Here is a 27,367-nt window from a genome sequence, read left to right on the forward strand (position 1 = left end):
GGAGACACCATGCGAATGCAGTGGCCAGGCGTAGGCGGGGTGGGCAGGGAGAAGGTGGTGAAGGCAAATTGAACTTACGTCTTGCGTCCCCTGCGGACACCTGCAGACACACAGGGAGCCGCAACTGTAGGAGTCGCCCTTGGCCTTGGGGCCCTTAGCCGCAGGGGGCTGCCGGGCAGAAGGCTGCCCAGAAGGAGGTGGTTATAGGAAGAGGGAGGAGAGGAAGGGGAGGGGGGGTGTGGGCGGGCAGGGAGGCGGGAGGGAGAGGAGAACCAGGAAGTGGGAGGGGATGGGAGAGCAGGCACAACAACGCGCTCTGAGCGCAGATGCAATTTCACTATTTATTTTTAAAGGAGCACACAATTTACTCGCGGATGCCCGCTAGGGTCGGGCAGGGCTTCCAGGGCCTGCAATTCCCTCAGGGCTCCCGGCGAGCGCTCTCCCAGGCTCAGCTGAACAAAGAAGCGAGCAGGGGGAGCGGGCGTCGAGTAGCCAAGAAGGGAGGCGGCCAGGCAGCCTATCAGAGGGGGGGTGGGCGGGCAGGGAGGCGGGAGGGAGAGGAGAACCAGGAAGTGGGAGGGGAGGGGAGAGCAGGCACAACAACGCGCTCTGAGCACAGATGCAATTTCACTATTTATTTTTAAAGGAGCACACAATTTACTCACGGATGCCCGCTAGGGTCGGGCAGGGCTTCCAGGGCCTGTAATTCCCTCAGGGCTCCCAGCGACCGCTCTCCCAGGCTCAGCTGAACAAAAAAGCGAGCAGGGGGAGCGGGCGTCGAGTAGCCAAGAAGGGAGGCGGCCAGGCAGCCAATCAGAGGGGGGGGTGGGCGGGCAGGGAGGCGGGAGGGAGAGGAGAACCAGGAAGTGGGAGGGGAGGGGAGAGCAGCAGTGCTTTAAGTGGGGTAAAAAATTGAGGGGGGGCCCTCGTTTGGGGGCGTGGCTTCCATTGCGGGCGTGGCCTAAAAGTGCACAAATCATAGTAAGGGGCGCAAACAAATATATAAATGTATTTGAGCATTTATATATTTGTTTGCGTACTACTATGGTTTGGGATTTTTCAAGCCTTCTTTTATATACATAGCAATGTTACATATTTCTATGTTTATAAAAGGTGGCTTGAAAAGTGCACAAACCATAGTAAAGTACTCACACTTGTGTGCTTACCTTACTATGGGTTTGTGTACTTTTCAAGCTGCCTTTTATAAACATAGACATTTGTAACATATGTCTATGTTTATAAAAGACGGCTTGAAACGTAGCCATCTTTTATAAAGCGTTGATGACGGACAAAACCCAAGGTGGCTTTGTCCGTCGACAAAGCTTTATAAAAGATGCCTTGAATTGTATACGATTCAAGCCGTCTGTTATAAACATAGAAATATGTCTACGTTTATAAAAGATGGCTTAAACGTACACAGTTGAAGGAATCTTTTATAAAGCCTTGCCAAAGCAGAAAGGCGCCTCGGGCTCAGTGATCTCTGCTTAGAGCAGAGATCACTGAGCCCGAGGTGTCTTTCACCCTCTGGGAACCCGCGGGCTCTGTGATCTAATCTGCAGATTAGATCATGGAGCCCGCGGGTTCCCAGAGGGTCAGTCAGTGACCTGGCGAGGGAAAACTAAGGGACTCTAGCTTCCTCTGATGGCCCCTCAGATGAGGGGTCATCAGAGAAAGTTACAGTGACTGACGGAAGTGCCAGCCAGTCACAGCAACGCTGTGCCTGGCTGGCACTTCTGTCAGCTTGCCTGACGTTAAAGTGGCGGGCGCATCTCCCGCCACGGCTGCGGCCGCGGCGGGATAATGCGTCCTGCCATGGCGTGGTGAGGCCGGGGGGCCCCAGCAGGGCCCCGGCTCAGCCCCACTTTTTGGAGACTGCCGGGGCCCGGCCCCGGCAGGCCCCGGCCCACTTAAAGCACTGGAGAGCAGGCACAACAACGCGCTCTGAGCGCAGATGCAATTTCACTATTTATTTTTAAAGGAGCACACAATTTACTCACGGATGCCCGCTAGGGTCGGGCAGGGTTTCCAGGGCCTGCAATTCCCTCAGGGCTCCCGGCGACCGCTCTCCCAGGCTCAGCTGAACAAAGAAGCGAGCAGGGGGAGCGGGCGTCGAGTAGCCAAGAAGGGAGGCGGCCAGGCAGCCTATCAGAGGGGGGGTGGGCGGGCAGGGAGGCGGGAGGGAGAGGAGAACCAGGAAGTGGGAGGGGAGGGGAGAGCAGGCACAACAACGCGCTCTGAGCACAGATGCAATTTCACTATTTATTTTTAAAGGAGCACACAATTTACTCACGGATGCCCGCTAGGGTCGGGCAGGGCTTCCAGGGCCTGTAATTCCCTCAGGGCTCCCAGCGACCGCTCTCCCAGGCTCAGCTGAACAAAAAAGCGAGCAGGGGGAGCGGGCGTCGAGTAGCCAAGAAGGGAGGCGGCCAGGCAGCCAATCAGAGGGGGGGTGGGCGGGCAGGGAGGCGGGAGGGAGAGGAGAACCAGGAAGTGGGAGGGGAGGGGAGAGCAGCAGTGCTTTAAGTGGGGTAAAAAATTGAGGGGGGGCCCTCGTTTGGGGGCGTGGCTTCCATTGCGGGCGTGGCCTAAAAGTGCACAAATCATAGTAAGGGGCGCAAACAAATATATAAATGTATTTGAGCATTTATATATTTGTTTGCGTACTACTATGGTTTGGGATTTTTCAAGCCTTCTTTTATATACATAGCAATGTTACATATTTCTATGTTTATAAAAGGTGGCTTGAAAAGTGCACAAACCATAGTAAAGTACTCACACTTGTGTGCTTACCTTACTATGGGTTTGTGTACTTTTCAAGCTGCCTTTTATAAACATAGACATTTGTAACATATGTCTATGTTTATAAAAGACGGCTTGAAACGTAGCCATCTTTTATAAAGCGTTGATGACGGACAAAACCCAAGGTGGCTTTGTCCGTCGACAAAGCTTTATAAAAGATGCCTTGAATTGTATACGATTCAAGCCGTCTGTTATAAACATAGAAATATGTCTACGTTTATAAAAGATGGCTTAAACGTACACAGTTGAAGGAATCTTTTATAAAGCCTTGCCAAAGCAGAAAGGCGCCTCGGGCTCAGTGATCTCTGCTTAGAGCAGAGATCACTGAGCCCGAGGTGTCTTTCACCCTCTGGGAACCCGCGGGCTCTGTGATCTAATCTGCAGATTAGATCATGGAGCCCGCGGGTTCCCAGAGGGTCAGTCAGTGACCTGGCGAGGGAAAACTAAGGGACTCTAGCTTCCTCTGATGGCCCCTCAGATGAGGGGTCATCAGAGAAAGTTACAGTGACTGACGGAAGTGCCAGCCAGTCACAGCAACGCTGTGCCTGGCTGGCACTTCTGTCAGCTTGCCTGACGTTAAAGTGGCAGGCGCATCTCCCGCCACGGCTGCGGCCGCGGCGGGATAATGCGTCCTGCCATGGCGTGGTGAGGCCGGGGGGCCCCAGCAGGGCCCCGGCTCAGCCCCACTTTTTGGAGACTGCCGGGGCCCGGCCCCGGCAGGCCCCGGCCCACTTAAAGCACTGGAGAGCAGGCACAACAACGCGCTCTGAGCGCAGATGCAATTTCACTATTTATTTTTAAAGGAGCACACAATTTACTCACGGATGCCCGCTAGGGTCGGGCAGGGCTTCCAGGGCCTGCAATTCCCTCAGGGCTCCCGGCGACCGCTCTCCCAGGCTCAGCTGAACAAAGAAGCGAGCAGGGGGAGCGGGCGTCGAGTAGCCAAGAAGGGAGGCGGCCAGGCAGCCTATCAGAGGGGGGGTGGGCGGGCAGGGAGGCGGGAGGGAGAGGAGAACCAGGAAGTGGGAGGGGAGGGGAGAGCAGGCACAACAACGCGCTCTGAGCACAGATGCAATTTCACTATTTATTTTTAAAGGAGCACACAATTTACTCACGGATGCCCGCTAAAGCAGCAGCCGTACTTGCTTGAGAAAGAGTTTCAATCAAGCCGGGTCTTAATGATCCCTGTGTTACCCTTTAAGTTGTATTAAACGGAACCGGGAATTGTAAGAGACTTTGCGGGTTTGAGCACACATCGCCCCAGAGCTTGGCTGTAATATCTAAATTCATGTCTCGGAGTGTAAACACAGGAGGCAGCACCAGAGATCCAATATCTAGCTTACCCACAGAGTGCACTTCGAACTTAACATGCCGATCAGCCAAATTTTGCTCAAACCAGTAAGCTGCAAACTGTGCCTGTGCCACCAGCCAGTATAGCTTGAAATCAGGGTCGGCAAAACCCCCTTCCACCCACTCCTTGTGCGAACAGTATAGTCAGGGTATCCCACTTGAGGCGCACTGACCCAGAGTGCCATACAAAAGTGTTGATGCCAACTTACAGCTCCTTAAAAAAAATAAAGGCGTTTTGGGTGGACCATCATTTTGAGCAAAGCTATTTTACCCACAATGGCATCCGTGCCCAAGTCTTAAGCTTAAGCATGTGGTGCGACATGTAGTTAGCATAATTGCGAGCAAATAGGTAGTGTGATGTCTGGCTTACTGAAATCCCTAAATAGCTCATTTTTAATGGAGCCCATGAGAAGCCAATCAAGTCATGCGGTTTGGGCACAACGTGTGTTAGGGGAAAGATTTCGGACGTATTACACTATAAACTGAGGCCGGACACTTCCCCAAAAGCGAGAACGTATTGCATGATTGCGGTCAGGTGATTCTGCGAGTCAGTCCATCAAGGGTCTCTGGGAAAGGGCCACTAAACTCTTCAGCTACCTCCACAATGAGTCGGGTGAGGGCTTGTGATCGTTGTTGAAGTTGTGTGGCCCGGAGCACCTGTCCGAGTTCCAGTATCCTGCGAATAAAGATAAGAAGCACCACAAGTGGTCTCGCTGCCAGATGGTTCTTCCCATCATCATTCTTCTTTGTCATTGAGGAAGAAAAGTCGTCATAAGCACTGCAGCAGGTACCATTTCCCACCCAATCCTCCACAGTGAAGGAATGGGTGAACGTCCGATTGAAGATGTTTGACATTTTTGCCAAGGCTGCAGAGTCGCCGGTTTCAATGGGACCTACCGCTTGGCCACACACCAGCAGGGTACCCACAGGGGAGAATTTCTGCACGCCTACAAGCTTGGGCATCAGCACTTGTCCCCTCCTCATCTTCACTGTCATTGGCACCAACATCAACGTAGCCCCTCTGCAATGCACTTCTATTCTGATGAGGCCAATAATGATGAAAATGTGCAAGATCTACTGTGAGGAAGGCGAACCTATAACCTTTGGGATGAAACCCATGGTTCCAGAGAGGAGAGGGACTTTCCAGAAGAATTCTATGTGGAAGGTGAGAAGGCCAGCAGACTTGACACCTCCCCTGAGCTGGATCTGGATATCCTTTCAGACTCCACTCTGGGTAGGCCTCAAGCATGCTTCCAGAGCTTTCTGATCATGGTTCATGCTTGGCTCCTGAGAGGCTAAGATACAAGGAGTGGGATTTTTCAGATGATGTCCTGGATGTTCTCCTTTCAGCTGGAGCCTGCCACCAGGTCAATGTATGTATGTATGTAGATGTTGTGATTTCACTACTTGGTGCCGGGCAAGAGATCTGGACCCTATTGTATGTCCTCTATCCTCTGTTCTGAATTTTCAGCTGTTTTTGGCTCAGTTGCGTCTGAAGATTCGCACTATGAATGGGTATCTAGCTGCTATCTTGGTTTTTAAAATGGTCCCCTGAGCAGGGCTCTTTCTTCGCAATCCCCAAAGTTATTGAGTTTTTACATGGATTGTGTGATCAGTTTCCTGGGTGCCCTTTTTGAGTTGAGGGATCTCCAGGCACTGTCTGTTAAACCTCCTAATTTGATTTTTGCCAAAGAGAAAGTGACATTGAGCGTGAGAGCTTCCTTCTTCCTAAATGTGGTCTCAGAATGTAATTTCTTTCAAAACATACATCTTCCTGTGTTTTTTCCTCTGCCCCATCCTATGCAGTGGAATGTTTCCATCGGCTAGACCCGCTGCGTGTCCTGAGCTACTACGTCTCTCGGACAAGTGACATCAGGAAAGATGATAATTTGTTTGTGGATATGCTGGTCATCAGGCGGGCAGGGATGTGATCAAGCAGACCTTGTCAAGGTGGCCATTCTCTGCATCTCGCAATGCTTTGATCTAGCTGAGAAGGAAGTGACTGAAGGTCTCAGAGGTCTTTCTACCAAAGTACTGGCTGCAACCTCTGCCCTGCAGAGAAGGGTCCCTGCTCTGGACATTTGCCAGGCGGCTATATGAGCCCCCCTGCGACTGTTTGCCAAACATTGTTACCCGGACTACTGTTTTGGTAGGGAAGTCCTCCAGAGCTTTCCCGTATAGGTGGTGCCCTTGCTCTTCTGCTTGCTCCAGATCCAGCGACTGCTAGGGGAGTCATAGATGAAGAATTCATCGGATGATGGAATCAATTAGAAGAACAAATTACTTCCCTCTCTGTAATATTCTTTCTGATGGAAGTTCCTCCCACGGATTCCTCATCACTCTCCCTACCTGATGATCCACTTGGCAGATAGCTAGTACACCTTTAGTTTCACAATCCCTCAGTGTCAAAGTACTCCTGGAGGGGGGGGGGGTGGAACTGAGGTCACGGTATATACTGGCTCCAACATGTCTGGCGCGTATAGGCGTTGGGCGCAGCCGCGCTGTGCCCCCTGGTGGCACAAATGTTTCCGAAGATCAACTGCGATGCACCAGAATATCATAGATGAAGAATCGGTGGGAGGAAAATCCATCATAAAGAACATTACCCAGAGGGAAGTAATTTGTTCTTCTAATGAATTGTCCTCCCACTGATTGCTCATCCTTGATCTATTGTCATGTGGCAGCAGTTCTCTGAAACTTTCTGACAACTAGGGGTGCTGTGCGGCTTTGTCATCTAGGTCCCTCGGTGCTCTTCATCTTTGAAGCCGTACGTAATGTCGGCGTTGGTACAGATAGTTTGCACCATGGCCTGTGGCCTCCTTCCCTTTTTTTTCCTGCTTTCTCAGCACACTTCTCGGGAACTATCTTCGCACTTCAGAAATGTCTTCGGAGGACGTAATTGATGCATTGCTTTTTTTCTGGTCAAGTTGTCGACACCTAAACATACCGGTCTCTAAATGTGCCAGGATTGTGATGCCAAGCTGTTACTAACAGACCCTCACAATGTTTGTCTCTGGTGACTCTGTGCTGTTCATAACGTGGCTGATTGCAGTTCTTGTTAGACTATGACACTGTACACATTGAAGGAGAGGTCTTTAAATTTGGCTCTCACGCGCTTAACATCTAAGTCGCCCAGTACAACTCTGTCGAAATGCAATTCTTCTGAGGGGAGAATCTCCATCACCAGAGAGACTGAAGAAAAGAGCCAAACAACATAGGAAAAGATCCCGTTCAAGGAGCAAATCGTTGACCTTCCTCCTTTTCATTGAAAATGTAGAAGAGAAGGCACAGGTACTCTTCATCAGACTCCTTACCTGATCTACAAGTATGCTTCCCGTCCAAGTCAGCTTTGGTGGAGAAATAGGAAAAAGTCTGTTGTAAGATGGACATTTTTGATAAAATGAGTTCCTCCCTCTTCTCTTTGCAGGCAAAAAAGAAGGCAGTCGATCCCATAGCCTCGACAAAGCTGGCAGGGTATCTCAATCTCGATCATCTTGCATACCCAAGAATGCGGGTCTGGTACTGACCTCGCGGAAAACTGGTCATTGATGCCTTTGTGGTTTCAACACCCTCTGTGTTCTTAGACATCCCATTTTTGAAAGTTGCAAAAGGCCAGTCAATGTCGACCCATCATCGAAGTCGATGTACACTCCGCAGTTAAGGATTTTATGGGGACTTCCCAAAGCATTTTTGATAAAGGCGAAGACCTGATCTCCCTTAGGGTTTAAGCCTTTTACCACTTCTAAGGCTCCAGAGAAAGTTCAATCCGAGGAATCCAGATTAACAGAATTGATTATGAGTCTGAAGAACGTCAGTAGTCTTGAACTCCCCCTGACTTCCTCCGGACGTAGACTTCGACCATCGGATCCTGGGGATATTCTAACACTGCATACAGAAGGGTAATGGCCAAGGTAAGAAATGCTCTGTGGGAGGGTCCCCCTGACAGGGAGATTACAGACAATTATCTTGCATACATTAGGGATCCAGGAACGGAAGTATTTGTACCCCTCCATGCATTTTTGAGGGATCCTTTACTAGAGATGTGGAGGAAAGCCTGCTCTGCACCAGCAATGCACACAGATCTAGTCAGGAAGTGCAAGTTAGCATCTTCTAACCCAGCCTTGCTCTCCAAACACCCCATCTCTGAGAGCCTGTTGGTACAGGCAGGTATATCATGAACAAATCCCATTAAATATCCATCCTTGCCCCGTGACAGGGCCAACATAACATGGTGCCTTATTTAAAATGTTTGTTGCGTCAGGCAATATGGTCTTAAAAGCCATCCTTGCCTCATGCACCCTTGCTAAATACACCCACTTTGTGGATGGTTGCATCAGAAGCTGCAGAGCACATCCCAAATGGGGAAATGAGAGACAGCCTCTTAAGCATGCTTAGCCACTTGAAGGAGGCAATGTGCCTGGTGCTTCAATCTGGCCTGGATGACTGGTTGGTCTCAGAAAGGCCATGGGTGGAAATTATGTCTCAAATTTTTGTTGCTTAGGAAATCCAGGTTTGCCCAGGATGTTCAGATCAGACCACGGATAAGCCATTTGATGGGTCTAACCTTTTTGGTCCGAATGCAGTCGGATGGCTGAGGAAGTTGTAAGCCTCTAAGGTGGTTGCTAATTCTCTAGGCGCAGCGGTATGCCAACCAACTCAACCTGTAATTCACTCCTGGAGAGTAAAGCCTTTTCAGTATTACAGCTGGCACAGGTAAAGGAAGAAAGGTCACAAGTGCCTTGCAAAGAAGTCCAGAAAAAATGTGCAAGACCATCAAGAGGCACAGGCGGAAAAACCTCTGCCTCAGTCCCTTCTAGTTCAGCAGTCGTACCAAAACTGCTTTGAGAACTTCTCACTCTAATGCGGTAGAGAGGCGTCTGGCTCATCATTTCAGAGAATGGTGCGCTAATACCTTGGACACCTGGGCTATGTATGTTGTCACCTGAGGATACTGCTTCCCTTTCTTGCGGTGCCCACCAGATTGCCTCCCTCACCCACTCAGCCACTGTGTGCTCTGGACCAAGTACTTCAGTAGGGGATAGCCCCCCTATTGGAGAAAGGTGCCATAGAAATGGTACCTCACGTGGAAAGAAGAAATGGGTAGCACTCCCTTTACTGTTTGGTACCAAACAAGGATGGAGGACTGTGACCCATCTTGGACCTGAGATGCTTGAAGAAGTTCCTCAGGAAATACACGTTTAAGTTGGTAAATCTCAGACCTTCCAGCACCTTGGTGCTCCAAGGTTAGCTGGTATCACTCGACCTCCAGGACACTTAATTTCATGTGCTGATCCATCCAAAGCTCAGAAAGAACCTGAAGTGCTTCATCAGTAGTTCTCACTTAAAGTTTTGACTTCTTCCTTTGAGGCTCCCCTCTACCCAGAGGGTATTCATCAATCTGTTGGCAGTGGTGGTGGCCAACCTTGAGGAGGGTGAGAATCCATGTCTTACCCTGCTTGGACAATTGGTTGATCAAAGCCTGCTCTACAGATCAAGCTCTGGATCATCTCAGCCACACCTGTCACCTCTAGCACAGACTGGGCTTCTTCCTTAAATTCAAGAATTCCCAAGTGACACCATCTCAACACCCCAGTTCATCAGATGGGTCCTGGACTCTTCCTTGGGGAAGGCCTTTCATCCCATGGACAGGACTCTACACATCCAACAGGCTGTCACCACATTCCAAAATACCGTCATATAGCCAGCCCCGGACATCTTATGGATGCTAAGTCTCATGGCATCTCACATTTATCTGGTGCCAGATGCCACACTGTGAATGAGGTCACTTCAGAGGGCCCACAGATCTTACCTTCCACCTGACACCTTCCCCCCTTCGGGTAGGGCTGCCCTTAGGTTCTCACCCTGGTAGGCCTCTGGCAGAGAGGGGTCTCTTAACCTCCCTGATAGGGTCTGGTTAGTGGCCCTGTCACTGGCTGAATTTGGATTTTCATTGGATTTTCATTGGATATGACCATCTCACCATGTAAGAAGCAATGCTGCCATTAAGAACAAAATCTATCTATGTAGTGCCAAATTCTTTGGATGTGGCTTTTGTAATGCAGGAAGTATGTGCAAAGTTCTTAGGGCCAATTGTTTTTGAATTTGGCAGCCAGTTAGTCATCGGTCCGGCACTTGAAGTGCTTAAGCCAGTGATCCCCAACATGTAGCTCGGGAGAAACATGTTTCTCACAGCACCCTAAAATGCTGCTTGCCCGTTGATCTGGGCTACTGTATGGCGGCCAAGAAGGAGGAGGTGCTATGGTGATGAGAGAATAATGGCAGTGTAGGATGAACCAGGAAAGCGAGGGAAAGTTGCAGGTAGATGACATAGTACTTGTTGTGGATGCATCATTACGGTAGGCTGAAGAGCATGGGTTGAGTGGTCACATGGGTCTTCATAGCATGGAGAGCCTGATAAGAAGCTCATGATGTGAATGACATCCTGCTGCACCCACGCTGCCTGGGTTGTTTGGGTGTGCAAAGTGCATTGGCCCAATGTAGTGGGCTTTTAGGAGCTCCTGGTGGACACAAAACCTAGGCAAACCTGTCAAACACAGGGATGAACATTGCTGCTGCTGCTGCTGTGATGATCAGTAAAACCATCAATTGAACCCTCATTTACAATAGTTACATCACTTGGAGCTGGAGCACTGGCTGGAGAAGGTACTGTAACCGACTGGACCTCTACTTTCTGTACCACGTTTGGGTAAATAGGGATGCTAACAGATGCTGGTGCATAATGGGTGAATGAGTGAAAATTACACAAGTTACAATTGGCATTTTTGTGCATGCAAGATTTGTGTTTGTATTTGTATTTATTTGGTTTATATAGTGCTTTACACCAATATATAGTGCGTGTACCCACCATTCACATCATTTGTTAGAAATGTTCCATACACCAATGGAATGGAATGGTCTGGTGCGGTGGTAGTGAAACTGTGACCCTGGTGGGGACAAAGTAAATGGGAAGGGAGCAACATGCAACACATGTTTCATTGGTTGCAACCATGCTGATTGTCAACCAATCAAGATTAAACAGATTTCAGTTTAGCTGCAACTGCTATTAGGTGGTGAAATGGAGAGTGTGATTTTACTTCACAAAGGGCAGTTCCGGAATGGTAAAAATCGTTACAAAAAGTAGTGGAACTGTTAATAGTAAAAAATAAAAGTAGTGGAACGCCGCTCCTGACTGTTCCCGCTCACTTCGACCTCTGGTCTGGTCGTTGTATGATTATTGGTTTTTACACACCAGTGTACAGTTTGCAAAGGCATCTTGGCTCTGTAAAAAACCCTTAGTGTGGACTCAGTGTTCACTGGAGGTTGCAGACCCGTGTAATGCTAACAGTTTGTTTACTGTCTTGTTTGCTGGAACTTGAGCAGAGGCAGAGCCTTGGCTAAGAGAACTCCTTCCTGTAGCGGTGCGTGGCAGAGCGGGGATTCAGTGTTCACTGTGTTGAGCTGCGTTCGGCTGTGGAGGCTTGTATATATTGATTTCTGATGTTTGTTAATCTGCTTAGAATCACATGCTGTGCATAGGTCCGACATCCAGTGGTCACTGCGGAGTATTGCATTTTGTTTTTCGTAGTCGAAAAGGGGACGTCGACAAGGCGTGTCTGTAACACTATCCCTATAGTGACGTGCGTTGTACCCACAATCCCTCACGCGTCGAGGTCCCTCAGATTGTTTTTTTCCACCCAGCTTATGGTCGCCTTACGCGGAGCTCCTAGAGAGACATTGCTAAACAATTACTACGGACCTCGGTCCTTAATATATACTTATTGTTAAAGATCCCTCCCCTCGACGTTAGCTGTGAAGCTGTTTCCTCGCCGAGCAAGTTTTCGACGGAGGAGAAGAGACGGAGGAGATCCTTCGGCGCTGCCGAACACGTGGCCAGGCCTCGCCGGCCAACATACAGTTGGGAGAGTGGGGGTTTCGAACTTTTACCTTCTCGTCGAGAATGTCTTTCTTTCTCCCCTATCTTTCCCTTGGGGTTGTTATCACCAGTTTTTATTGCCTCAGCTATGGAGAGGACACCTTTTAAGTTTTGCCCACGCTGTAGGGGCAAATACACTTGGAAGGACAAACACAAGCTCTGTAATCGTTGCTTGCCCCTCGATCATAAAGAGGACAGCTGCACGGCCTGTAAGCTCTTGAAACCAAGAACTCTTAAAGAACGGAAAGTTAAGAGGTGGGCGGACTACGCGATGTCGAAGTCAGTTTCCTCACCCGCCGCCGCTGTTAAAGAAAGTGACGAGGAGGGTGATAACTCGACGTCCGTTACGGAAGTCATTAACCCCCAGAAGGAGCGCTCGCGCTCCTCGACGTCCGTCCCCGGCCCCGACGGGCTCGGCTCACGCCCTGCTTATGGGGATGAACACCCCGGCGACAAGGACGCACACAAACCCCATAGGCCTAAGCACACAACCCACGGCTCTTCTTCATCCAGGACGAAGGATCCACCAGCGCCGAAGGGGACGCAGGGCACTCCGGCGTCGACCTCAGACCGCAAGACTCTCAAGCCCCACCCGCAAACGCAGCCGCGACCAGCGATTGGGCTTTTATCTAATACGGGCGCTACCCCAAAAACATCTGACGTAGCGCTCCATAGAGCGGCCGTCGAAAAACAACGCGCAACGCAGGCAACGCCGACTCCAGAACCCTCGACTGACAAACTCGTCGAGAGTCTGGCGAGAATTGTTTCCGAGGACAAACGTAAGCGGACGACGAAACAGACGTCGAATACCGCACCCAAGGATATAGAAACGCCGAAAAAGCACAAGAGTAGCCAGGAACTGCCCCATCCATCTAAAGGCACTTCTGAACTACCGGAGGGCTTTTCTGAGGGCGACGGAAACCTTTCGTCGACGTTGTGGGAGCGTTCGAAGCGTTTTGAAGCCGAAAACACTGATTTCCCCCCTCTAGACTATTCAGGGGTTCCCCATGAGACCCTGGAAAGACTCCATTCTTGTATGGAAAAGATGGAGAGGTTTTCGGGTAGCCAAAACCCACCCACACCTAAAAGACCAAGAGAATGGACCCAGGATGACCCTAGGGTCAAGATTCCTAGGCTGTTTACCCCTTCTACAGATGCATATGACCTCACTGAAGAGGAGCAATACCTCCAGGAAGATGAGGAGTGTTTAGGTGGAGTGGAAGAACTTGAGGAGGAGAGGTTTGAGGAAGACCCTTACACTAGCGCAGGAGCTTTTGAAGAAGATACAGCTACCTCACAGACCTGGCACTCCCCATCAGTGCAGCCTTGGCAATCCCCATCAGTGCACTCAGACCCTGATGTCTTTCATCCTTCTCCTCCCAAGGACTCACCTATTGGGAACACCTCCCCCATAGATGACCAGCCTTCACTTAATGCACTATTGCGCAAGGCAGCAGCGCATTTTGAAATAGACACAGGGGAGACCCTTCCGGACATAGACTTTGTAGAAAAGGTTATTAAAGAAAAAGCGCCGGTCAGCCAGGCCATTCCGCTCCTGGCTTCTATAAAGAGAAGAATAACTCCTTCCCTTTCCAATCCGGCCTTAGTCAGAGGGGTCAACCCTCGGATAGAAAAGCTCTTCAGCCCTTCGTCTTCTGACCCTTTGTACATCAGGGGACATTCTATCCCGGACTCTCTTGTAGTGACTAACACAAGAAAGAGAGCAGGGGTACCACTATCTACTAGTGAGGCACCACCTGACAAAGAGGGCAAGAAGCTCTATGCACTTGGGAAGAGAATCACGACATCCGCCGCCTTCTCAACCAGGATCGCGAATAACAATTCCCTACTAGCTAGCTACGCAGATGCACAGTGGAGCAAGCTGCGCAGCGAAGCAGAGGACGCACCAGAACCCCTGCGTTCACGCCTGTTGGCTACTATATCAGAGGGAACTCTTGTAAACCAGGGCATCGTAAAGAACTCCTTAGATGCCGCAGAGACAGCTGGCCGCTCCCTGGTTCAGGGAATACTTCTCAAACGCCATGTCTAGCTGCGCAATTCGGGATTTAAGCCAGAAACCCAGGCTTCCCTAATAAATAAGCCCATAGAGCAAACACATCTGTTTGGGAAAGCAGTTGATGAGGCCCTAGAACATGCGAAGAAGGAGTTTGATACCATCAAGACTCTTGACCAAATTTCTAGGCCACCTAACAGACGCAGCTATGGCAATAGACGCTCCTTTCGTGGCCAACGCCAGCAGCAAAGCCAACAACAATTTTACTCTGCTACCAACTGGCCCTCTAACCAAAGCACCCAGTTCAGTCAAAGAGGCCAACGTCGTGGCAAAGGAAGAGGGCGCGGCTCCAGTCCAAAAGGCCCCACGCCCAATACCAACAAATGACCCAAAGATTCGGGTCCCCTCCCATGCATCACCGGTCGGGGGCCGGCTAACATCGTTCCTTTCAGCATGGGAGGGAATAACGTCAGACCGCTGGGTATTATCCACCATAGCCCACGGATACTGCATCGAATTCAACGGTTCCCCGAAATACAGACCCCCACGGAACCGACGCATGACACCGGGACACCTCACTATTCTTCTTCAAGAAGTAGAAGAGCTACTGAAAAAAGAAGCTATAGAGGCTGTCCCCCTATCTCAGGTAACAGAAGGTATTTATTCAGTGTACTTCCTTGTACCCAAAAAGGACTTAACCATGCGCCCTGTATTAGATCTGTGCCCAGCGAACAACTTTGTCAAACCCCAAAGGTTTCGTATGGTGACCTTGCAGGAAGTAATCCGACTGTTATCACAGGGGGATTACATGACAACACTAGACATGAAAGATGCATACTTTCATATTTTAATGTTGCCAGCGCACAGAAAATACCTCAGGTTCAAGATAGAGAACAAACACTATGAGTTCAGAGTACTACCCTTCGGGATAGCATCTGCACCAAGGGTATTTCCGAAAGTACTGGCAGTGGCAGCGGCCCACCTGCGCAGATTATCCATCCCGGTTTACCCGTACCTCGACGACTGGCTCATAACAGGGGATTCTTACGAAACATGCTTCTCCAATACCCAAAGGACCGTAGACCTTTTGTCCCAACTGGGCTTCTCCATCAACGAAAAGAAGTCCAGCTTAGACCCCAGCCAAATCAAACAATTCCTAGGGACTCTAATTCGAAGAAAGGACGGCCTGGTCTTCCCCTCCAACGAGAGGGTCCAAAACATGCTGTTTCAGATCCCCCAATATGTGGCAGGTCGAGAGGTGACGGTACGCAAAGCAATGCGCTTGCTAGGGATGATGGTGTCATGTATTTATTTGGTACCTCACGCGCGCCTGCGCATGCGCCCAATGCAAGAGTGTGTCTACAGCCAGTGGAGTCAGGCCAGCGGACAATGGGACGATCTGGTGGTAGTCTCGCAGGCCTTGGTTCTCTCGCTACGGTGGTGGACAATGGAAAACCTGTTATTAGGGAAAACTTTTGCCACACCCGCAGTGGAAGCCACTCTAACCACAGACGCATCCCTTACAGGATGGGGGGCTCACCTATCCCATCAGACTGCTCACGGAGTGTGGACTCCGAGCTTAGCATCCAAGCATATAAACCTGCTGGAACTATTAGCAGTGTTCAAAGCACTGAAAGCCTTTCAGGAACACTTACAAGGAAAGACAGTGATGGTCCTCACAGACAGCACCACAGCCATCTCAACAAGCAAGGGGGCACTCACTCTCCAGGACTGTCCAAGCTGTCCCAGAATATATGGAAATGGGCTCTCAAACACATGTTCCTACTATCACAACATGTACCAGGGGAACTCAATCTGCTAGCAGACAAACTCAGCAGAGACTTCCCCCTACCCAAAGAGTACGAATGGCAATTACATGAAAACATCGTCTTAGACGTCTTCACGCAATGGGGTTTCCCGGAAATAGACCTGTTCGCAACCCTGGAGAACTCACAATGCCAAAGTTACGCCTCCAGGTACCCCCAGAACCAGTCCAAGGGGAACGGTCTGTTGATTCAATGGTCAGGGAAATTTGTTTACGCCTTTCCCCCGACTCCCCTCCTCAACAAAGTGGTGCACAAGATGCACCAAGAGCAGGTTACCATGATACTAGTAGCTCCAATGTGGGCCCGGCAGCCATGGTTCGCTCACTTGATGGAGATGTCCCTATCTCCCCCAATGAAACTTCCCTGCCCGTACAACATGCTGTCACAAGACAAGGGCAGGACACTGCATACATGCCCTCAGACCATGAATTTAGCAGCCTGGCTCCTGAGATCATAGAATTTGGACATTTACATCTCCCTCAGAGATGTATGGACATCCTCAGGGAAGCCAGAAAACCTAATACTCGCCACTGCTATTCTAGCAAGTGGAAAAGATTTTTCATCTGGTGTAGAAGTAAGAACATCAACCCGGTTGACTGCTCTGCCACTAACATTATTCTGTACTTGACCCATTTACTGGATTCAGGTCTAGTGTTTAATTCCATTAAAGTCCACCTAGCGGCACTTTCTGCATACACCACTTCCCAACTTAAAGTGTCGTGGTGGAAGATACCAGTTATCAAAGCCTTTATGGAAGGGGTAAAAAGAATACACCCCCCGATAGCTAACCCAGCTCCCGGATGGGACTTAAACGTGGTACTTTCTAGACTCATGGGCACTCCTTTCGAACCCATGCACAAGGCAACTCTTAAATACCTCACTCTTAAGACTGCTTTCCTAATAGCTATCACATCCATTAGGAGAGTAAGTGAACTACAGGCTCTTTCTGTACTAGACCCCTTCGTATCAGTTCACAAAGATAAGGTGGTTCTTCGCACACACCCAAGGTTTGCACCAAAATTCATCTCAAAATTTCATGTAAACCAATCTATAGAACTACCAACGTTCTTTCAAAACCCTTCCAGCTTGGGAGAAAAAAGTCTGCATACACCAGATGTACGCAGAGCTGTCATGTTCTACATGGAAAGAACCAGATCACTGAGAAAGACTAATCAGTTCTTTGTCTCGGTGGCAGCAGGAAGAGAAGGAGATGCAGTCTCTAAGTCCACTATATCTAGATGGATTGTACAATGCATCACTCTCTGTTACACTCTTGCTAAGAGAGAACTACCCTTCAAGCCAAGAGCACATTCTACTCGAGGCACTGGGGCTTCCATAGCATTCATTGCAAATGTTCCCCTTGAGTCCATCTGCAAAGCGGCTACCTGGAGTTCTGTGCACACCTTTACAAAACACTACTGTCTAGATGCACACTCTAGATCTGACTCCCAGGTGGGACAGGCAGTATTAAGACATCTTTTCTCTACTGTTCCTTCTCATAACCCACCGCCAACTCCGGGTACTGCTCGCTAGTCTATGCACAGCATGTGATTCTAAGCAGATTAACAAACATCAGAAGACAATGCATTACTTACCGTAAAGGCATTTCTGATGGTTGTATCTGCTTAGATTCACATGCGCCCGCCCTTCCTCCCCGCTCGGATGGAAGGAACATAGACATCCTCTACTATATTTCTCTCTTTTCTGTACTCACTCACGTCTAGAAGGCTCCCTCAGGGCAGAAAAATACAAACAGAGGGACCTCGACGCCTGAGGGATTGTGGGTACAACGCACGTCACTATAGGGATAGTGTTACAGACACGCCTTGTCGACGTCCCCTTTTCGACTACGAAAAACAAAATGCAATACTCCGCAGTGACCACTGGATGTCGGACCTATGCACAGCATGTGAATCTAAGCAGATACAACCATCAGAAATGCTTTTACGGTAAGTAATGCATTGTCTTATCCCTGATGGCGAGCGCAGGGGCTGGCCGCTGCTGGACGTGACTGAGCCGTGCCTAATCGCTGGACCCTGCGACAGCTACAGAGCAGGGGTAAGACTCTAAACACTGTGGTGTTAGTCCGCATCATTTAGTGCTAGATAAGTGAATAAATACTACTAAGAACTTAACCAGCACTTAATATGCCTGGCAAATTGCAGCCAAGAGTAAACCACAATTACAATTAAGGAAAAATGCTCAGGCCAATAATAACCAGCAGTCTTGTGCAGCATGAGCACGCACCAAAGGGAATCGGTCTGGTAATGTTGGCATTCTTGCTACCAGTTCCCCGCATAAGGATCAAACAAAAGAGGCAGGCCTTTGTAATATTGCTAGTTACTTTCCATCAAAGTCGATTTCCCCTTCTGCACCTATACCGCTGGAGAGGGCGGATGTTATTACCCTCTCAGATACGGGTGACTAATTTGAATCATTCAGAACCCTTTTTTTCAGCAAGCGACAATAACTCCTTATTAGCCATGTGTTATTCCTAGACAGACTCATTGTCCCCTGAAAGGCTTCCTACTATGTGCATATGTGTGGCCGAGTCTATGGGAGAGGTGGTTTTACTGGTCCCGCAAGAACCACACATTGTCATTGTAAATCGTAATGATGGTTCAGACACTGGACATAGTCAAAGGTTGTCGGCCTCACTCAACCTTTGCCCACTGGGTGATGATAGAGATACGGCTATGAATAGATCTGATGAGGTCCCATCCTCATGAGACCCAGGCACAATTATCCGTCCTCCAATTTGCCATGAAAGTCGTCATGAAAATGTGTTGGAAATTACTAAATGAGGTATCCGCTTTGAATAGAAACTACCTGTTCAGATCAGCTTATGACAATTAATTGGATGAGCTGATTGCTGCCACAGCGATGAAACAAGATGTTGGAGGTAACCCACACAATAAGAATATTCACCAAGAGGCCAATACTAAGGCACATAATGAAGGACAGGACAAGAGCCCGCAGAGCATGGAATTAATTGGTGCCTCATCAACATTTTTTTTGACACATAAGCAGCGTAGAACAAAAAAAAACGCTTAATCGCCCAAGACCGGCCGGGCCACCTCCAAAATGATGATCACAATGAGGCTGTAATGGAACATCCGGTCTGTAAAGTTCAAAAGACGAAACTGGCCAAAAACAAAAAACAGCACAGGTGGGTAAAGGTACACTTACAATTTGGCTCCTGAATAAAGATTGGCCCGAGGACATTTGTGATCAGTCCATAAGTAGCACCTTGACAATACCTGAACCAAATAACTGTGCTGCTTTAGCAAACACTCTGAATCCAGCTATATTGCCATTGCCACAGCTATACTGCTCTGGAGTGCCATCCTATCGGGGAATGCTCAACATACAGTGTCTGGCAAAACTCTGGAGGACGTTTGTTCTGAAAACCCCCTGATGTTTACTATTAAGAAACTTTCCCAGGGACATTCGAACCACCAGCGACACATCAACCGGTCTCAATTCCTCCAGATTACCCGGAATATACTGCCATTGAGGATACTGGATAGTTAAGACCTTGATTTTTTTTGAACCTGTTAAATGTTCTATATCTATCCATAGCAGGGTTCACTGCACCATACAAGATAGAGCGGTTATGATCAGACAACATCGAGCAAGTTACCTGATTTTGGGTTATGAACAAGACATGGTGGAAGAAGCAATCTGCTCTAACATGGACACCCTCCCTGTTACGCGGCAGTTGAAAGAACTTCTTAAAGAAATAAGGCCCCAATCAACTCCAACACTTCTAACAACATTCAGTAAAATATATTGGGCATACTGAACCGGGTTATCCAGAACAACGATAGGGGCTCTGGTCTGACTAATCTTTAAGGAATGCTTCCTGGAATACCTGGGGGTTTATGCATTTCTGAATGAACATGGTTCACTTCGGATGTTGTGTGTTAACCATGTGTTTCTTTTACAGGAATGTTGGCTGATGGATGGGCTGACTGTTGATGGGTTCCATATCTTTCAAACTTTTGCAACTAAGGGGCCTAAAGGCTGGCCTTCAGGTGGTTTGATATTGGGGATAAACAATTAGTTGAAGGCAGAAAGATGTATGGGACTTAATGAATGTGATTCTATTGTGGCAGTTAGAATTGGAGGTAATAAAATGGAACCCGGCTTTATCGTCATTAACATCTATGACCCCCGGGGACATCGAAATCACGAAATCGGAGGAGATTATGGATACAGTAGGCGATACGTTGTGTAATGCTAAAATGCTGTTTCAAGGGGTTAGGAGTTTAGTGTCGGGACAGCCGGTCCCCTGCGCACACGTTCAGTTTGAGGTAAGGGTCTTGCCTGCAGCCTGGCACATGGTTTGTTTGGGAACCAAACTCCAGGGTTCCCGAGAGGTTTGGTATTAGATGGGGTGACAAATCCCTGCCTGGTGTGGGCGCTAGCAGTTATTGATGGTCCAATATTTGAAACTCTTGATACTTGTTGAAAATTATTGACAATTCAGTCTTGAATTAATGTTGTACATGGTGTTTTAATAGTTTGATACAGCATGTCATTTGTGGCATCTGGTTCCAAAAGTGGTGAAACAAAAAAGCTGACGTGTGTTTCGACCCTAGTCTTTATCAAGGCTGTGGAGAGTGAGGGGTGTGGATTGATAGGTGTTTAAGGAAATGAGCGGCGCAGTGGCATTGTCCGGATTTACAATATTAGTGGAGGCAACATGATCAAGTGGTCAATCATGGTTGGTCACAGAATTACATAGGTCAGAACAGGTTGTTTAGTAAGTTCAATCAGCATGACATGTGTTTCCAAACAAGTGGTGAGGGGTGAGTTGTGGTGATCTGAAATGAGCAGTGAGGTATTGAAAAATCATATTAATCATCAATGGTACATAACAAAGCCATATTCATTAGTCATTTTAAATTTGAGAAGATCAGACAAAGTATCAATGAAGGAAATAGGGAGAAAAAGAGTGAGGGAGAAGGTAGAGCAGGGTTGCCGGGCATGGAGTGGTGGTAGGAAAACTAAAAAATTGCCAAAGAAGCAGGTTCTTACCAAACATGTTGTTGAGCAGGCTCGTAGTGGAGCGGTGGGCAGATCACCCTAAGTAGGGTGCTGAATTGCGGCTTGTGTAGCTCATCTGGAAGAAAGATGATGGTTGGGCTATATTTTAGCAGATTGACAGAAATCCCTGGGAAGGGTGTTGTGCCAAAACGATTGGGTCACCTGAGAATGAGAAAGATGGCGGAGCTCTGGTGGCATGCAGTTGCTGGATTGTGGTGGAGTGGGTCGAAGGGGGGGCCTGTGTTGGATGCCCGTGATGGATGGGCTGGGGTGATGGTGGTCAGCCCAGGAGTCTGTGTTGGTAAGGTGCAGAGCTGGGTGGCCTAGTGCTAGTGGAGTAGGAAGGGCGGAGCATGTGAGCCCAAAGGGGCCTGGGTTGGGTTGTGCTGATGGGGAAGGCATCCCGCATGTGCTTTGAGGGCAGGTTGGCCCTTTACTGAGGGGTGCGTCACGTGATGGATGGAGGGAGGTCGGGTGGGCCCTGGTGAGGCATGAGAGGGAGGTAGGGGGAGAGCCACGTGTGTGTCAAGCGTGGAGGTAGGTCCAATGTGGTCCAGCGCTGCAGTTGTGGTGTGATGGCGGGTCACGGCAGGAGAGCGTACCTGCACCCGAGAAATACCAGTAGAAAGGGAGCAACATTGGTCCAGTGTGTCCGGTCCAGGGACACCAATTAGAAAAGGAGGTGCTGGGGCTATCAGCGTTCTGGCACGCAGGATCAGGAGTCGGGTTGTCCATGCTCTGGCAGGGTGTCCGGTGCTTGGATTGGACAATTTCAGGGGGCGGGGATGCGACCCGAGTGGGTTGCAATAAGCCTGTGCAGGGAACCATGTTGTGAGCCAGTCAGTGGCGGGAGAGGGATACGGCCAGCAATCTGGTCTGAGTGGCCAGAGAACCAGGGGGCGGGGGGCCCGAGAGGAGAAGGCAGAGTGCTAATGTGGCGAGGCGGGGTCCTAGCGTTGGCTGGAGTTAAGCTCTAACCTTACCTGGGGCTGGTTGTTGCGTCTGATACGTTTGGTTCCAGTCAGGAAGTGAGTGCTCCCGTCCGGGATAAAGCACTTACTTCCTGATTGGAGGGAGAAAGCTCAATAATGATTGGTGGGTGGTGCGTGAAGATAAGCATGACATGTGGAACCCTGATAGTCAGTTAGTAAGTTGAATGAGGCGGTGGAGTATTGGCCACAAAATGATAGCAATAGTAATTCATATTGCAAAGGGGCACTGGAGAGTGCGGCGTGTGGTGAGGGACACGTGCAGCCCTGGTTGTCAGCCAGAGAAAGGAGCTGGGGACGTGTCGGCCTCAAAATATCTTCAATACTGATTAAAGTTGCTGAAGGGCACTGGATAGTGCAGTGTATAATGAGGGTCACATGGAACTCTGAAGGGCAGCCAGTGAGTTGAAAGTGGGGGGGGTGCCGTGACGGGCGCAAGATGACAGATGTGTAATAAGTGATGTGGAAGGGCACTGGATAGTGCGGTGTGTTGTGAGGGTTACAACACAGGATGCCCAAAGGGCAGCATGAAGGGAGAGCGGAGTGTAAGGGCATCTCAGGTCTAGAAAATAAGGGAAAGTTAATTTGTTGAGGTCCCTGTTTGAGGCGGGTTGGTCTGAGATAAGCTGAGGAGCCACCCGAGGGTGGGTGCTAGACTCAGTTGGGGTCAACACCTCTAAAGAATGAACACTTGGTGCCCTGATGGCAGCCACTGAGTTGAAGGGACAGGAGGCGTATCTCAGAGGCAGTAGGTGGTGAAGTGTGTTGCACGAATCACATGGCGGATAGCCCTGGGGGCAACAATTGGGATGAGTAAAGTGGTTGAGGGTAGAAAGGTCAGAAAGGTCTGAGGATGAATATGAAAGTCAGAGGTGGGGACTAAGGTAGGCACAGCGGGTGGCCTGGCCTATGTGGGAAGGGTCTCGATCCCGTGGTACAGATTGAGAAAGTTAACTCATAGCATGGTGTCACAGATGGAGAAGGTGGGCTCATAAGAACACATGGAAATCATGATCACTGTTGAGGCCAATAGTTATGCCTCTGTATTTTCATATTAGTCTTGTTTCTCTCTGGTGCAGGTGGAGTTCCCTGTCTCCTCCCCTGGCGTATGTCGGTATTGTTTATAGCCCCACGAAGGAGATGTCATCTTTGTTGGACCATTGGTGTTTTTCTTGCCAGTGGAGTGCCAGTGGGTATTTGGAGTCTTGAAGATGGAGAGAGCTCCGGTGTTCCCGAATTCTGATTCTCAGCTCCCTCTTGGTGCTCCCAATATATTGGCGATCACACACGCATATTATGGCATAGATGACGAATTTGGATTTACAGTTGATATATTGTTTAATATCGTGTGTCAACTTTGCTGAAGTTAACTGCCTTGGTGTTCATGGCATGTTTACACATTGAGCACATTACGCATTTGTAAAAGCCCACGGGTTTGTTTCTTGTGAGCCAATTGTCATTTGTTCTAGATGCTGGCGCCATGAAAGAGGGGCTTAAAATCGTCTTACGTGTCCTGGCATTGGTGTAGGTCAGGCAAGGTTTGTCTGGTAACCATTTCCTGATATCCTCATCTATTGTCAGGATGTGCCAGTGTCTTTTTAGTATTTTCTGTACTTGTTGACTGTCACTGCAGTATTGGGTAATTTACCGGATTTTGTTATCATTGGTCATTCCTCTTGTGGGTTCTTTAGGTGTTGGTAGAGTTGTCTGTCTCTTTCGTTAGCCATATCCCTTGCTGTCTCGTCAGCATGCTATGGGTAGCCTCTCTCGGAGAATCGTCTTGTAAGGTTTGAGCATTCCTTTCCATAGTGTGCCTGCGGGCTGCAGTTCCGTTTTGTTTGTAGGAATTCCCCTTTGGGAATGTTGTTTATTACTGATTTTTTGTGGCAGCTTGATGCATGGAGTACTGAGTTTACTTCTGTCAGTTTCCTGAAAGTAGCAGGCGTTAGCTCTGCCCCTACTGGCATGATGGTAATGTCCAGAAAATCAATCGATGTGCTGCTTGATGATCCCGTTAGTTGAAGAGCATAATTGTTGTCATTGAGGTATTCTTTGAAGGATCCTAGTTGTTCTGCTGTTCCAGACCAGATCATCAAGACGGCGTCTGTGCAGAGAAACCATTTGTAGACAAATTTGTTGAAGTCCATGTTGGCGAATGCGTGCACCTGCTCGAAATGGTGCATGAACAGGTTAGCCATGGATGGGTGCGTATGTGGCCCTCATGGCTATGCCTTTGGTCTGTTTGTAGTATTGTTGGTTAAACAAGAAGATTGTGTTAGTCAAAGAGAATTTGAGAAATTCTTTGGTGAGTTCCAGGTGAGAAGAGTATCAAGAGTTTCAAATATTGGTGTCATGACTACTGTTAGGGGGCACAAGCTGAGCCACAGACAGGCTCCCACTAGAACCCTGGCGGCCTTAAAACCACTGCAAAAGGTCTCCTGGAGCCAGTCCTGGCACCTTTGGCCCCAGGCTTATATATGGTAAGGGGGGACTGTTCAAACTAGGTCCCATTTATGTACATGGGCCTTTAAATCAACATGGAAGCAACTGCATGGCTCAGTTGCTGTGAACCAAACCATGCGGTCTAGTGTCTTGGGTGTGGCTGGGGCCTGGGACTACTCTGCCTGGTACTATTTTACATGGGCTATATAAACCATGCCCAGGCTGCAGAACACGCTTGGCGTTATTCTGCAACTAGCAGCGTGACACCGTGTCTAGCTCCTTGTCTCCAGCATCCTCCTGCAAGAACAAGAACAGGGTTAATCCGTTTTACCTGAGAATTCACCATCCAGCACTCAGCATCTCAACTGGGCTGCAATCTGTGAAAACCGAGAGAAGAAACATCACTCACTTGTGAGTACTAGCTTACGACTTCTGGCAAACCGCTACCGCAGCTGCTGCTCGAACATTGCGACCTGCAATAAAGAGAACAGGAACACAATAGTCTCACCTGAATTCCATCGTGCTACGCCGCGCGCTTCCATCCGGAGCACCACAGCAACATCCTGCAAAGGAAAAAGAGACATATTCAGATTCGCTTTCTATATTAAACAACCGCACATCGCTTTACTTACCTTAACGGATTCAGGGGGTCAGTTTTTTTTTCACTGCGCTCTCACCCGCTCGCAGCACTACAGTGGCCTGTGAGGAGAGGAAGAAGAAAACACAGGTTAGCTTTAAAAGGCAATAAAGACGCCGCACTTCGTGCTTTCTCTTACCTAAAAACGTGCCTCTCCATCCGGCACACCAGCATCAAGACCTTCACACCTGAAAAGAAAGAGATAAAGACTTTAACGGATTCCCACAATAAACTGAACAAAGACTTACAATTAACAGTCCTACCTGCTTATTGGCAGCAAGCCTGGGTCCAAGGAAAGCATACTGCACCAGTGAAGCAACTCGGGCAGCTCGCCAACGAACGTCAAGCGCCCCTGCACAAGAAACGCAGGATAGATAGCTCACCCTACAAATAACTAAGGTGAGAAAGACAGACCCCGTGGGAAGGGGATCGGTCAGAGGGAGGTGGGAGATTCATCCATTAGAGACAGTTATCACAAATCCTCCCTTCTGTAATTGCAGATTCATTATTCGGCACCGGGCAACTATGCATCCAGGGTTCCAGATCTCAGCCTTCCAAACGCCCCCAAGGATATCAGGTGAGCGTAACAATTGGACTGTCAATAACTGCCAATGCCCACACCAAACAACGATTTGTCACCCCACCTAATGCTAAAATGCTATTTCCACACAACCTGGTTCATGCAGTGGGTGACTTCAATGCCAGGTGCATCTGTCCTTATGAAATTGGCAGTACTGACTATGTCTTCAAGAAGTCACATATGGAGTCTATCCACGCAAATCCAAAGGGCACTGCCTATGTTGAGTTTTTGAGGGACTGGGAATGTTACCAGTTGAATGGCCATGTTAGTGGAGATGGCCAGGCAAACATACATGGAAAAGTGGCCCAAATGCTTATACACTGGACTACTTTTTCTGTGACTTTCCTTCTATCGCGAGTGTCAGGAGGCTGACAGTGAGACATTCTTTAGTGATCAGGCCATACTCATCCTGGAGATTGAATATTGCCAGACCAGGCGGATGGAGTGTAGGGTCGGGTACTTAAGGATTAACACTGGAGGTAACAGACTTAAATGGACTGAGAAGAGTATTGAGCGGGAACATAATCACTTTAGCACTTATTTGGAGGACCTACTCTCTAATACCCACTTACTGTTGCAGGAGGGCATCGAAGGATGCATCACAGTGTGCATGTCCTTGATGGCTATCGGAAAGGCCCAATTTGCCATATGGGACAATGCAACTAGGTCTCACTCTTTTTGATCTGCAATGCAAAACGCTCTTTAAGCGCAGCACTCTGTCTTGTCAATAAAAGTGCTGGTGACCCCAGTGAGAGATTGATAGCCAGGAAATTGGCTAAAAATAGATATTAGAATTGGGTCAAAGCATGGCTAAATTATGGACGTAACGCACAATTACAACATCTGATAGCCATAGCAATTAATAAAGACAACCGCAAACTGTGGCGGATGCTGGGTAACTTTAATTCTGCTCCAGAAGATTGCGCTATCTGCTGTATTGGTGAGCAAACCTGATCTCATTTTATAAATAAAAATTGTAAGCCTATACCAGATGCAAACAAAATCCAGGGACCGGAGCCCTCTAGACTCAACCTAGCGATAGAACAAAAGATTTGACCTTCCCAATGCAGTGATTAAAGGTGCACCGGTGTTCTGGGCTAAGCTTCTGTTTATTCATTACACAAAGGTATGTGAGGAAGATCGCATCCCGGCCACATGGTGTAATTCTGTTTTAGTGCCCATATACAAATGTGGAGAAAGATCAAAGCTAGAAAATGATAGGCTACTGGCAATGTCAGACACGACAGGAAACATTTCTGCCTCATTTAATGATTGCATATTTTACATGCCCAAACCCAAGGGTATAACGGCATAGGTTACTTCGACATAGTCACTGGTTACAATCAGAAGGAAAGGTTAAATACATACAGATTGCAGGGGCATATTTGAGGCGATAGAGGAAAGGAGCAGAGTTAGAAAGTCTTACAGCCAGGGTACTGGTTACAGATGTATCATGGGTATCGGCAATAAGGAAATTAAAACAATCTCAGGGTAAGGTTACATACTATACATTCACATTCCGTAAGTTGCAGGACTTGGCAATCTAGATTGTTCTTAATCATATTTTTTGAAGAGTCACATTTTAATCATTTTCTTGAAACGCTGGTGGTACTGCTCATTTCTAATATGAGTAGGAAGCGTATTCCACAGTAAAGGAGCAACTACTTTAAAGCTCGAGCCACCTGCCCTTTTGCTCTTGTAGCGAGGGACATTCAGAGAAGTGCTAGTGCAGGATCTAAGGTAGC

At 48.6% G+C, this 27,367-nt stretch overlaps 1 protein-coding gene across 4 annotated transcripts in view; it reads left to right on the top strand.

The window, feature by feature from the left end:
* ATP8A1 (ATPase phospholipid transporting 8A1) overlaps window positions 1–27,367 on the top strand; it is a 1,730,029-nt gene that overhangs the window by 731,589 nt on the left and 971,073 nt on the right. The gene's annotated exons all lie outside the window — the stretch shown is intronic.

The sequence above is a fragment of the Ambystoma mexicanum genome, chromosome 6q, assembly GCF_040938575.1.
Source record: "Ambystoma mexicanum isolate Mex_15411 chromosome 6q, UKY_AmexF1_1, whole genome shotgun sequence".
NCBI lineage: Eukaryota > Metazoa > Chordata > Amphibia > Caudata > Ambystomatidae > Ambystoma > Ambystoma mexicanum.